Source organism: Rattus norvegicus, chromosome 8 (assembly GCF_036323735.1).
Source record: "Rattus norvegicus strain BN/NHsdMcwi chromosome 8, GRCr8, whole genome shotgun sequence".
Lineage (NCBI taxonomy): Eukaryota > Metazoa > Chordata > Mammalia > Rodentia > Muridae > Rattus > Rattus norvegicus.
The window spans coordinates 10,836,862-10,849,245 of NC_086026.1; the positions used below are offsets into that span (position 1 = coordinate 10,836,862).

Genomic DNA, 12,384 nt, shown 5'->3' on the forward strand with positions numbered 1-12,384 from the left:
GGTAGCCAACGGGTCCCCTCAGTCTTTGAATCATAAATGGAGGCTGATCCATGTCCCCAAATGAGGACCAGATCAGGGCCATATCATTGGGATGTTAATGGGTCCTTCCATAGGACTGGTGCATAATCATAAGAATTATGGGGGTGCCACAGGCGATCTACTGCAGTTTTCCATCTTTGTATATGTAGTTAAGGACAAAGAGTACATGATTTATTAAATTTTTGTGATTACCGAGGAGGGGGAATATTATTCCCCCATTTGACTGTAATTTATGGATCATATTTTTAAGGATTTGGTGAGTTCTTTCAACTATACCTTGTCCCTGAGGATTATAAGGAATGCCCATGACATGTTTAATTCTGAGTTGGGAACAAAAGTCTTTAAAATTAGAGCTAGTATATCAAGGTCCATTATCTGTTTAATAATCTTAGGTTGAGGTAAAACTGTGACGCAAGCCAGAACATGACTTATAACAAATTTGGTGGCTTCCCCTGTCTGCAGGGATGCATAGATAAAGCCGCTAAGGGTATCAATGGTGACAGGAATATATATTAATTTACCAAAGGAGGGTAGATGGGTGACATCCATTTGCCAGAGCTCTCTAGGAACCAGCCCACGGGGGTTGACCCCTAGGTGGGGGTTAGGCAGTAGGGTCACGCAGCCTTTGCAACTACAGAGTATTTTGCGAGCCTGTTCACGGGTAATCTTATATTTAATCCTAAGGGTTTGTGCATTAAGGTGATATAAGTCATGTGCTTTTTGGGCAAGTTTAAGGGGCATAGAGAAGGCCCCCTGGGCCAAGGCCACGAGCCAGGTGAGGTGATCAACGGCATCATTACCATCAGCCAAGGGGCCTGGCAATCCGGTATGTGCTCGAATGTGTCCCACAAAGAAGGGGCAAGAATGCCTCTGAATATACTTTTGTAAGGTGGCAAACAGGGGGGCAGCACTGGTGGTAGGCTGAATATAGGGCACTGTTTCTAACCGGGGGATAGAAAAGGCAAGATATGAACTATCCGTATACAGGTTAAAGGGTGCTTCAGGCAGCGCATGAAATACTGCGAGGATAGCTTGAAGCTCCAACAGCTGAGCAGAATCTAAAGGGGTAGAGAACTGTTGTATTTGACCATCAGTGAAAAATGTGGCTTGTCCATTAGAGGAGCTGTCTGTAAGATAAATGGACTCCTGACATAGGGTGATCACGTATTACCTTTGGAAAGACCACTGGGACTGCAATTTTGTGAAAAAAACTGTATCAACTTATCTGAGGAGTAATGATTATCTCTCTTACCCTGAAAGGCAATGCAGCTAATTGTCCATTCATCTACCTGTTGACTGAGCCAAGAGACTTGGGAGGGGCTACAGGGTAAGATTAAAGCATCGGAGTCCTTTCCAAAGAGCTTATGGGACTGTTCTCTTCCAAGATGTATGATTTGTGCAACCAGCAAGCGATAGGTGGGAAGGACCCTTGTTGAGGAGGCAGGTAAATGTATCAAGTAAAGAGGATATTACTGCCAAAAAACAGCTGTTGGGGAAAAGGAGGTAGTAAGGACATCATTGGAAAATGTCAAGAATACCAGTGAAAAATCACAAGGAGGAGCTTCCTGTTTCTCAAGATTATTTAACTTTATGGTCTGCTTTTTCCTGGGAGAAGCTTCCGGCTTCTCAAGACTGTTCTCTAAGATTTTAATCTAACTTTATGGTCAGCTAGTTCCTGGGAGAGAGTTGTCAAACCGACTGATGTGAATTACCCATTCTATAGCCCTAGGAGAAGCTTCCTGGAACATACAATCCAGGGCCTAACCATATATATATATATATATATATATATATATATATATATATATATATATATTTTGGTTTTGGTTTTGGTTTTCTTTTTTTTTTTTCTACTCTGAACCTTTGTCTAGTGGCGGGAGGCAACTTTAAAACTTCTACCTTTCATTCCCCACTTCTTCTAGTGGCTAGTTCTAATCATAGAACTAAATTAAAACATGACATTGCTGACGTAACATCAAAATCTGAACAGCACTTACTCTTTCTCTAATGAAGGTAGCTAGCTTATTTAACACACATGAACCTATAATCAGAAACAGAAGCAAAATTAAGAAGGGTCCCATAAGGGAAGTTATCAGAGTAGTCATCCAAGGAGAGCTATTAAACCAGCTCTCGAACCATCCCTGATGGTCTCTGTCTCTCTGTCTTTTGTGTAACTTTTCTAAAAGTTTACTCACAGAGTCTTTAATTACTCCTGAATGGTCTACATAGAAGCAACATTTTTCTTTTAGTGTAACACACAGACCTCCTTCTTTAAGGAATATCAGGTCAAATTAATCTTCTCTTATTCTGAAGGACTATCTCTGAGAGGGGGGTTAGGGATTCTTGGAGGTCAGCTAAAAAGTCTTTTTTACTCTTTCTATATCTAAGTCAATGGCAATTCTGAATTCTCCGTAAGCCTTGTGTTGCAGGGCAACAGCAGATGTCTTGTAGCTGCCCTTGCAGCACCTAGATTCAGCCTAAAAATAGCCCTAAGTAATTCTCAACTCTCTTTTGTGTCTTACTAAGTCTTTAGCATCAGGATTCCAATCTGGACACTATCTGAACCTACACACAAAGGTCATGACTGACTTTTAGAACTTCTAAACTTATACAGGTTGTAATCCTTAAGGCACAGTCCCAAGAAGTGTTAGGAGTACTAACATATGCAATATTACATCATTTGCAATAGAAATCAAGCCTATTCCCACACCTATCCCGATGGAAGCCAGGGCAAACATGAAATTCTTGCTTCTAAAGCACATGCCTCATGTGAGCATATAGATTTCCTGTAACAGCTACTAACTAGCATCTCAAGTGGGATGGTGAGAAAACAAGAAGAGAGTCCATAAAATAGAGGTCCACCGAAAAGGACAAAAGCATTCAGTCACACAGAAAGACAATCCAAAGATTAACAGACAGAAAAGCAAAAGCACAAAAACAAAAAACAAGTGACCACCGCAAGATTGTCACAAAAACTGAACTGATTCAGATGGGAGCTTCCATGACCTCACCAAAGACAGATTAAGAGGAGCGGATTCCACAGCATTCCTCCTTCCTAACCAGAATCTTCCCATTGTCAAAGTCACAAGTAACAAAAAACAAAGACCTAAGACACACAGACAAAGACCACTCTGGAAAAACAGACAGCCAGAAAAGCGGGTCTTTTCTCCAATCCAAGAGAATCACTGAATCCTCACTGGCACCCAGACGGGAATCTCCCAGGCATCCCTGGAGTCCCTTCTCACCTCTCCTAGGGCAGCGTAATCGGTGAGCCCCTGGCACATCTACCGCTCAAATTTGCGTCTCTCCTGAGACATGAGCCTCCCTCTCATCCCGAGGTGGGAGCAACTGCAAAACCAGAACTCCAGAACTCCAGAACTCTCGATCAAATACAGACCCAGAGTAGCAAATACAGATTCAGAGTTTAGTTGGCACAAAACACAGAGGCACAAAGACGCAGACACTATTTCCTGAATGGGAACCGCCTTGGATCCTTCTTCTTACAATAAGTCATTTCAACACTTTCCTACCTTATCCCAACTATAGGAGCTACTTTCTGGTCCTTCAATAATAAACCAAGGACAAGTTTCTGACACAAAGACAAAATAATTTAAAGAGATCCTTTTTCATAACTCTTATTCCTCTCTCCCTGAGTGAAAGCTTGATCTCTCCTATGAAACAAGCTTCCTTAGACAATACCTTCCCCATGACAATGGGACGACATTTATTTGGGGGCCCTCTCTTACCTCCCTCTCCAGCGACACACGAGAGATGCGGCCTGAAGAGTCCTCAGTTTTTCCGCAGATGTCCTGTCTCTGTCGTCCGGTAGTTGGCCGTGCTTCACGTCCCTGTTCAGGCGCCACTTGAACCGTCCAGCAGGTCCAGTTATGCAGGGTCCTGAAGAGGCGCTACCTGAGGGTCAAGGGGAGGGGAGAAAAGAAGGAGAGGTTCTGTTGTCAAGGTCTCATTTATTGAGAGGAATATACAGCATTTAAAGATCTGAAGCAGGAATTGAAGCAGGAACTGAAGCTTAGGGCGGTGGAGTACTGGGAAGTGCCCAAGGACATAAGGTAAATCATTAAACTGCAAGATATTCTCCTTACACAATGAGGCAACAGTCTTCTGGGGACAAGTTCTTTGAAAAGTTCAAGTCATTCTCAGGAATCTGCTCAGGGCAGGGCTCTAGCTTTGCTTAGTTCGGACGTCGGGTCCCCAACGACAAATGATTCAGCCCACTATTTTTAGGGTGTTTCTCAAAGTTTCAGGATCTAGAACACACATAATTAAACTCTTATTGAAAATGTAATGCAAACTAGCTCTTGTCCTATTTAAAATAAAATCTTCTTTCTCATCAAAAACTTCATAAGCCACAAAGTATTTGTTGGTTAATTCCTGTTCTTGACTTCTAAGTGTCCATCAGAATTATCCTGCAGCTTCTAGTCAGAGAACTCTACTAGTTCCCTATCCACTGCTCCAAGAACTTACAAATTCTTTTCTTTCTTGTTTCAAAAGTTTCTGAATGACATGGACAATTAGTCACAGCAGGCATCCAACTTGACTGGTACCAATTTCCTGGAAGTATTAGCTTTCTCACCATTGTGAGAAATATACTTAACAGGGACAATATAAGGGAAGAACAATCACTTTATTTGGCACTTTCAGAGTTGTCAAGTCGAGAATTTATAGTGAAGAGAAGATGTTCTTTCCTGTTGGTGCTTTGTTATTTTGTTTTATCCCTGGGTTCCTGATTACACTATAAAAGGATAGAGTTGCTCTCACCCAAAACTATGTATTTAGACCTTTGTATTTCAGCTCTCTTAACATATCCTCATCTGTTTTGTAGCCAACAACGATATTTTCTTTGCTTATCTCTTCTTGCACTTCACAGTGCTTATAATGCAGGAATAAAACTGAAGGTTCAGCACACTTTCCTCTGTTTTTATAAGAAAATTCTACATAATTCCTTCCCCATTTTCTGACAGGAACTATATCATTCATTTTCTAGATTAGACTTCTTTATAAGAAGACTAATTGTTATTTCCTTATTCTTTTTTTTTTTTATTAACTTGAGTATTTCTTATATACATTTCAAGTGTTATTCCCTTTCCCGGTTTCCGGGCAAAATCCCCCTCCCCCCTCCCCTTCCATATGGGTGTTCCCCTCCCAACCCTCCCCCCATTGCCGCCCTCCCCCCATAGTCTAGTTCACTGGGGGTTCAGTCTTAGCAGGACCCAGGGCTTCCCCTTCCACTGGTGCTCTTACTAGGATATTCATTGCTACCTATGGGGTCAGAGTCCAGGGTCAGTCCATATATAGTCTTTAGGTAGTGGCTTAGTCTCTGGAAGCTCTGGTTGCTTGACATTGTTGTACTTTTGGGGTCTCGAGCCCCTTCAAGCTCTTCCAGTTCTTTCTCTGATTCCTTCAACGGGGGACCTATTCTCAGCTCAGTGGTTTGCTGCTGGCATTCGCCTCTGTATTTGCTGTATTCTGGCTGTGTCTCTCAGGAGCGATCTACATCCGGCTCCTGTCGGTCTGCACTTCTTTGCTTCATCCATCTTGTCCAATTGGGTGGCTGTATATGTATGGGCCACCTGTGGGGCAGGCTCTGAATGGGTGTTCCTTCAGTCTCTGTTTTAATCTTTGCCTCTCCCTTCCCAGCCAAGGGTATTCTTTTTCCTCATTTAAAGAAGGAGTGAAGCATTCACATTTTGATCATCCGTCTTGAGTTTCGTTTGTTCTAGGGATCTAGGGTAATTCAAGCATTTGGGCTAATAGCCACTTATCAATGAGTGCATACCATGTATGTCTTTCTGTGATTGGGTTAGCTCACTCAGGATGATATTTTCCAGTTCCAACCATTTGCCTACGAATTTCATAGACTCGTTGTTTTTGATAGCTGAGTAATATTCCATTGTGTAGATGTACCACATTTTCTGTATCCATTCCTCTGTTGAAGGGCATCTCGGTTCTTTCCATTTTCTGGCTATTATAAATAAGGCTGCGATGAACATAGTGGAGCACGTGTCTCTTTTATATGTTGAGGCATCTTTTGGGTATATGCCCAAGAGAGGTATAGCTGGATCCTCAGGCAGTTCAATGTCCAATTTTCTGAGGAACCTCCAGACTGATTTCCAGAGTGGTTTTACCAGTCTGCAATCCCACCAACAATGGAGGAGTGTTCCTCTTTCTCCACATCCTCGCCAGCATCTGCTGTCACCTGAGTTTTTGATCTTAGCCATTCTCACTGGTGTGAGGTGAAATCTCAGGGTTGTTTTGATTTGCATTTCCCTTATGACTAAAGATGTTGAACATTTCTTTAGGTGTTTCTCAGCCATTCGGCATTCCTCAGCTGTGAATTCTTTGTTTAGCTCTGAACCCCATTTTTTAATAGAGTTATTTGTTTCCCTGCGGTCTAACTTCTTGAGTTCTTTGTATATTTTGGATATAAGGCCTCTATCTGTTGTAGGATTGGTAAAGATCTTTTCCCAATCTGTTGGTTGCCGTTTTGTCCTAACCACAGTGTCCTTTGCCTTACAGAAGCTTTGCAGTTTTATGAGATCCCATTTGTCGATTCTTGATCTTAGAGCATAAGCCATTGGTGTTTTGTTCAGGAAATTTTTTCCAGTGCCCATGTGTTCCAGATGCTTCCTTAGTTTTTCTTCTATTAGTTTGAGTGTGTCTGGTTTGATGTGGAGGTCCTTGATCCACTTGGACTTAAGCTTTGTACAGGGTGATAAGCATGGATCGATCTGCATTCTTCTACATGTTGCCCTCCAGTTGAACCAGCACCATTTGCTGAAAATGCTATCTTTTTTCCATTGGATGGTTTTGGCTCCTTTGTCAAAAATCAAGTGACCATAGGTGTGTGGGTTCATTTCTGGGTCTTCAATTCCATTCCATTGGTCTATCTGTCTGTCTCTGTACCAATACCATGCAGTTTTTATCACTATTGCTCTGTAATACTGCTTGAGTTCAGGGATAGTGATTCCCCCTGAAGTCCTTTTATTGTTGAGGATAGCTTTAGCTATCCTGGGTTTTTTGTTATTCCAGATGAATTTGCAAATTGTTCTGTCTAACTCTTTGAAGAATTGGATTGGTATTTTGATGGGGATTGCATTGAATCTGTAGATTGCTTTTGGTAAAATGGCCATTTTTACTATATTAATCCTGCCAATCCATGAGCATGGGAGATCTTTCCATCTTCTGAGGTCTTCTTCAATTTCTTTCCTCAGTGTCTTGAAGTTCTTATTGTTCAGATCTTTTACTTGCTTGGTTAAAGTCACACCGAGGTACTTTATATTATTTGGGTCTATTATGAAGGGTGTCGTTTCCCTAATTTCTTTCTCGGCTTGTTTCTCTTTTGTATAGAGGAAGGCAACTGATTTATTTGAGTTAATTTTATACCCAGCCACTTTGCTGAAGTTGTCTATCAGCTTTAGAAGTTCTCTGGTGGAACTTTTGGGATCACTTAAATATACTATCATGTCATCTGCAAATAGTGATATTTTGACTTCTTCTTTTCCGATCTGTATCCCCTTGATCTCCTTTTGTTGTCTGATTGCTCTGGCTAGAACTTCAAGAACTATATTGAATAAGTAGGGAGAGAGTGGGCAGCGTTGTCTAGTCCCTGATTTTAGTGGGATTGCTTCGAGTTTCTCTCCATTTAGTTTAATGTTAGCAACTGGTTTGCTGTATATGGCTTTTACTATGTTTAGGTATGGGCCTTGAATTCCTATTCTTTCCAGGACTTTTATCATGAAGGGGTGTTGAATTTTGTCAAATGCTTTCTCAGCATCTAATGAAATGATCATGTGGTTTTGTTCTTTCAGTTTGTTTATATGATGGATCACGTTGATGGTTTTCCGTATATTAAACCATCCTTGCATGCCTGGGATGAAGCCTACTTGATAATGGTGGATGATTGTTTTGATGTGCTCTTGAATTCGGTTTGCCAGAATTTTATTGAGTATTTTTGCGTCGATATTCATAAGGGAAATTGGTCTGAAGTTCTCTTTCTTTGTTGTGTCTTTGTGTAGTTTAGGTATAAGAGTAATTGTGGCTTTGTAGAAGGAATTCGGTAGTGCTCCATCTGTTTCAATTTTGTGGAATAGTTTGGATAATATTGGTATGAGGTCTTCTATGAAGGTTTGATAGAATTCTGCACTAAACCCGTCTGGACCTGGCCTCTTTTTGGTTGGAAGACCTTTAATGACTGCTTCTATTTCCTTAGGAGTTATGGGGTTGTTTAACTGGTTTATCTGTTCCTGATTTAACTTCGATACCTGGTATCTGTCTAGGAAATTGCCCATTTCCTGAAGATTTTCAAATTTTGTTGAATATAGGTTTTTATAGTAAGATCTGATGATTTTTTGAATTTCCTCTGAATCTGTAGTTATGTCTCCCTTTTCATTTCTAATTTTGTTAATTTGGACGCACTCTCTGTGTCCTCTCGTTAGTCTGGCTAAGGGTTTATCTATCTTGTTGATTTTCTCAAAGAACCAACTTTTGGTTCTGTTGATTCTTTCTATGGTCCTTTTTGTTTCTACTTGGTTGATTTCAGCTCTGAGTTTGATTATTTCCTGCCTTCTACTCCTCCTGGGTGTATTTGCTTCTTTTTGTTCTAGAGCTTTTAGGTGTGCTGTCAAGCTGCTGACATATGCTCTTTCCTGTTTCTTTCTGCAGGCACTCAGCGCTATGAGTTTTCCTCTTAGCACAGCTTTCATTGTGTCCCATAAGTTTGGGTATGTTGTATCTTCATTTTCATTAAATTCTAAAAAGTTTTTAATTTCTTTCTTTATTTCTTCCTTGACCAGGTTATCATTGAGTAGAGCATTGTTCAATTTCCACGTATATGTGGGCATTCTTCCCTTATTGTTATTGAAGACCAGTTTTAGGCCGTGGTGGTCCGATAGCATGCATGGGATTATCTCTATCTTTCTGTACCTGTTGAGGCCCGTTTTTTGACCAATTATTTGCTCAATTTTGGAGAAAGTACCATGAGGAGCTGAGAAGAAGGTATATCCTTTTGCTTTAGGATAGAATGTTCTATAAATATCCGTTAAGTCCATTTGGCTCATGACTTCTCTTAGTCTGTCGACATCACTGTTTAATTTCTGTTTCCATGATCTGTCCATTGATGAGAGTGGGGTGTTGAAGTCTACCACTATTATTGTGTGAGGTGCAATGTGTGTTTTGAGCTTTAGTAAGGTTTCTTTTACGTATGTAGGTGCCCTTGTATTTGGGGCATAGATATTTAGGATTGAGAGTTAATCTTGGTGGATTTTTCCTTTGATGAATATGAAGTGTCCTTCCTTATCTTTTTTGATGTCTTTTAGTTGGAAATTGATTTTATTTGATATTAGAATGGCTACTCCAGCTTGCTTCTTCTGACCATTTGCTTGGAAAGTTGTTTTCCAGCCTTTCACTCTGAGGTAGTGTCTGTCTTTTTCTCTGAGGTGTGTTTCCTGTAGGCAGCAGAATGCAGGGTCCTCATTGCGTATCCAGTTTGTTAATCTATGTCTTTTTTTGGGGGAGTTGAGGCCATTGATATTGAGAGATATTAAGGAATAGTGATTATTGCTTCCCTTTATATTCATATTTGGATGTGAGGTTATGTTTGTGTGCTTTCATTCTCTTTGTTTTGTTGCCAAGACGATTAGTTTCTTGCTTCTTCTAGGGTATAGCTTGCCTCCTTATGTTGGGCTTTACCATTTATTATCCGTTGTAGTGCTGGATTTGTAGAAAGATATTGTGTAAATTTGGTTTTGTCATGGAATATCTTGGTTTCTCCATCAATGTTAATTGAGAGTTTTGCTGGATACAGTAACCTGGGCTGGCATTTGTGTTCTCTTAGGGTCTGTATGACATCAGTCCAGGATCTTCTGGCCTTCATAGTTTCTGGCGAGAAGTCTGGTGTGATTCTGATAGGTCTCCCTTTATATGTTACTTGACCTTTTTCCCTTACTGCTTTTAATATTCTTTCTTTATTTTGTGCGTTTGGTGTTTTGACAATTATGTGACGGGAGGTGTTTCTTTTCTGGTCCAATCTATTTGGAGTTCTGTAGGCTTCTTGTATGTCTATGGGTATCTCTTTTTTTAGGTTAGGGAAGTTTTCTTCTATGATTTTGTTGAAGATATTTACTGGTCCTTTGAGCTGGGAGTCTTCACTCTCTTCTATACCTATTATCCTTAGGTTTGATCTTCTCATTGAGTCCTGGATTTCCTGTATGTTTTGGACCAGTAGCTTTTTCCGCTTTACATTATCTTTGACAGTTGAGTCAATGATTTCTATGGAATCTTCCGCTCCTGAGATTCTCTCTTCCATCTCTTGAATTCTGTTGGTGAGGCTTGTATCTACAGCTCCTTGTCTCTTCTTTTGGTTTTCTATATCCAGGGTTGTTTCCATGTGTTCTTTCTTGATTGCTTCTATTTCCATTTTTAATTCCTTCAACTGTTTGATTGTGTTTTCCTGGAATTCTTTCAGGGATTTTTGCGATTCCTCTCTGTAGGCTTTTACTTGTTTATTAATGTTTTCCTGTGCTTCCCTAAGTGTGTTCATGTCTTTCTTGAAGTCCTCCAGCATCATGATCAAATATGATTTTGTAACTAGATCTTGCTTTTCTGGTGTGTTTGGATATTCCATGTTTGTTTTGGTGGGAGAATTGGGCTCCGATGATGGCATGTAGTCTTGGTTTCTGTTGCTTGGGTTCCTGCGCTTGCCTCTCGCCATCAGATTATCTCTAGTGTTACTTTGTTCTGCTATTTCTGACAGTGGCTAGACTGTCCTATAAGCCTGTGTGACAGGAGTGCTGTAGACCTGTTTTCCTCTCTTTCAGTCAGTTATGGGGACAGAGTGTTCTGCTTTCTGGCGTGTAGTTTTTCCTCTCTACAGGTCTTCAGCTGTTCCTGTGGGCCTGTGTCTTGAGTTCACCAGGCAGCTTTCTTGCAGTAGAAAATTTGGTCTTACCTGTGGTCCCGAGGCTCAGGTTCGCTCGTGGGGTGCTGCCCACGGGCTCTCTGCAGCGGCAGCAACCAGGAAGACCTGTCCGCCCCTTCCGGGAACTTCAGTGCACCAGGGTTCCAGATGGTCTTTGGCTTTTTCCTCTGGCGTCCGAGATGTGTGTGCAGGGAGCAGTCACTTCTGGTTTCCCAGGCTTGTCTGCCTCTCTGAAGGTTTAGCTCTTCCTCCCACGGGATTTGGGTGCAGAGAACTGTTTATCCGGTCTGTTTCTTTCAGGTTCCGGCGGTGTCTCAGGCACAGGGGTCCTGCCGCTCCTGGGCCCTTCCCCACGGGAGCCCAGAGGCCTTATACAGTTTCCTCTTGGGCCAGGGATGTGGGCAGGGGTGAGCAGAGTTGGTGGTCTCTTCCGCTCTGCAGCCTCAGAAGTGCCCACCTGACCAGGTGGTTGGGTCTCTCTCTCACCGGGTCTGGAAGCCTATTTCCTTATTCTTAAATAAATATAAAATGCTACTTTTATTTTCTATATACTTTTTAAGGATGAAAGATTCAATAATAAATACAAATGTAGTTGGCCAATTATTTCACCATCCTGCCTCCAGTTTTCTTTTATTTTCAGGTGTGTTAACATCATCTGTAGATACTTACTCATTTTAGTTGCCTAGCAAGAGACCAAAATATCTGGTCAGCTTTTGTCTTCCAATGGTAAGCATCTGTGTTTTAACACCTGGTATTTCAAAGGATTGCTGAATTTAAATTTTAAATATTTTTAGTCCTGTTTGCGAGATATAAAATATAACAACATAGAACCCCTGATGACAATTTGATGAGATATGAGTTATAGGATATTAACAAATATTTGAGGGAAGAAAAACTGTCACATAAGGGCTCTAAAGTTGGACCAATCTTCAGTTCCACTCCTAATGCCTTCTCATTACCAAAATTTGATATGCTCTGTCAGAAATAAAACTTGATCTACAATTCATATCCCACAAAATTCAAGCCCCCATACCATACCAAGCTGCCCCCAAATTCGTAACTTTAACTCCTAAGAATGTGTATTCAGAGTATGTCTAACTTTAGAGATCATGTTCTAAAGGGATGATTACATTAAAATGCAGCCAATATTGTCTGATTACAATATTGTCTTACTGGACTCATATTCTTATTTACAGAACAGGTTTGGGAACATTTTGAGTTAACAGGAAGCCATACATAAAGATATGTTAGTGAAGGTCACAAGAAGACAGCACTAACAAGAAAAGGGATGCTTCAGAAAAGACCTAACCAACAGACCTAATCAATATCTTGACATTGTTTTATATCACCCCTAAATTATCCATTCAATAGCTGAAAGAGAGTGAATTAATTCTTTATTCAGGTTTTTA

At 40.8% G+C, this 12,384-nt stretch overlaps 1 protein-coding gene and 1 long non-coding RNA gene across 2 annotated transcripts in view; one reads left to right on the plus strand and one right to left on the minus strand.

The window, feature by feature from the left end:
• Casp1 (caspase 1) overlaps positions 1 to 12,384 on the plus strand; it is a 135,958-nt gene that overhangs the window by 90,524 nt on the left and 33,050 nt on the right. The window lies entirely within an intron of this gene.
• The window catches only part of LOC134479989 (uncharacterized), a 32,974-nt gene that overhangs the window by 1,622 nt on the left and 18,968 nt on the right, over positions 1 to 12,384 (minus strand). The window contains exon 2 of the long non-coding RNA XR_010054064.1: positions 3,786 to 3,951. This is a non-coding gene — a long non-coding RNA (uncharacterized LOC134479989). The remainder of the gene's footprint in view (positions 1 to 3,785; positions 3,952 to 12,384) is intronic.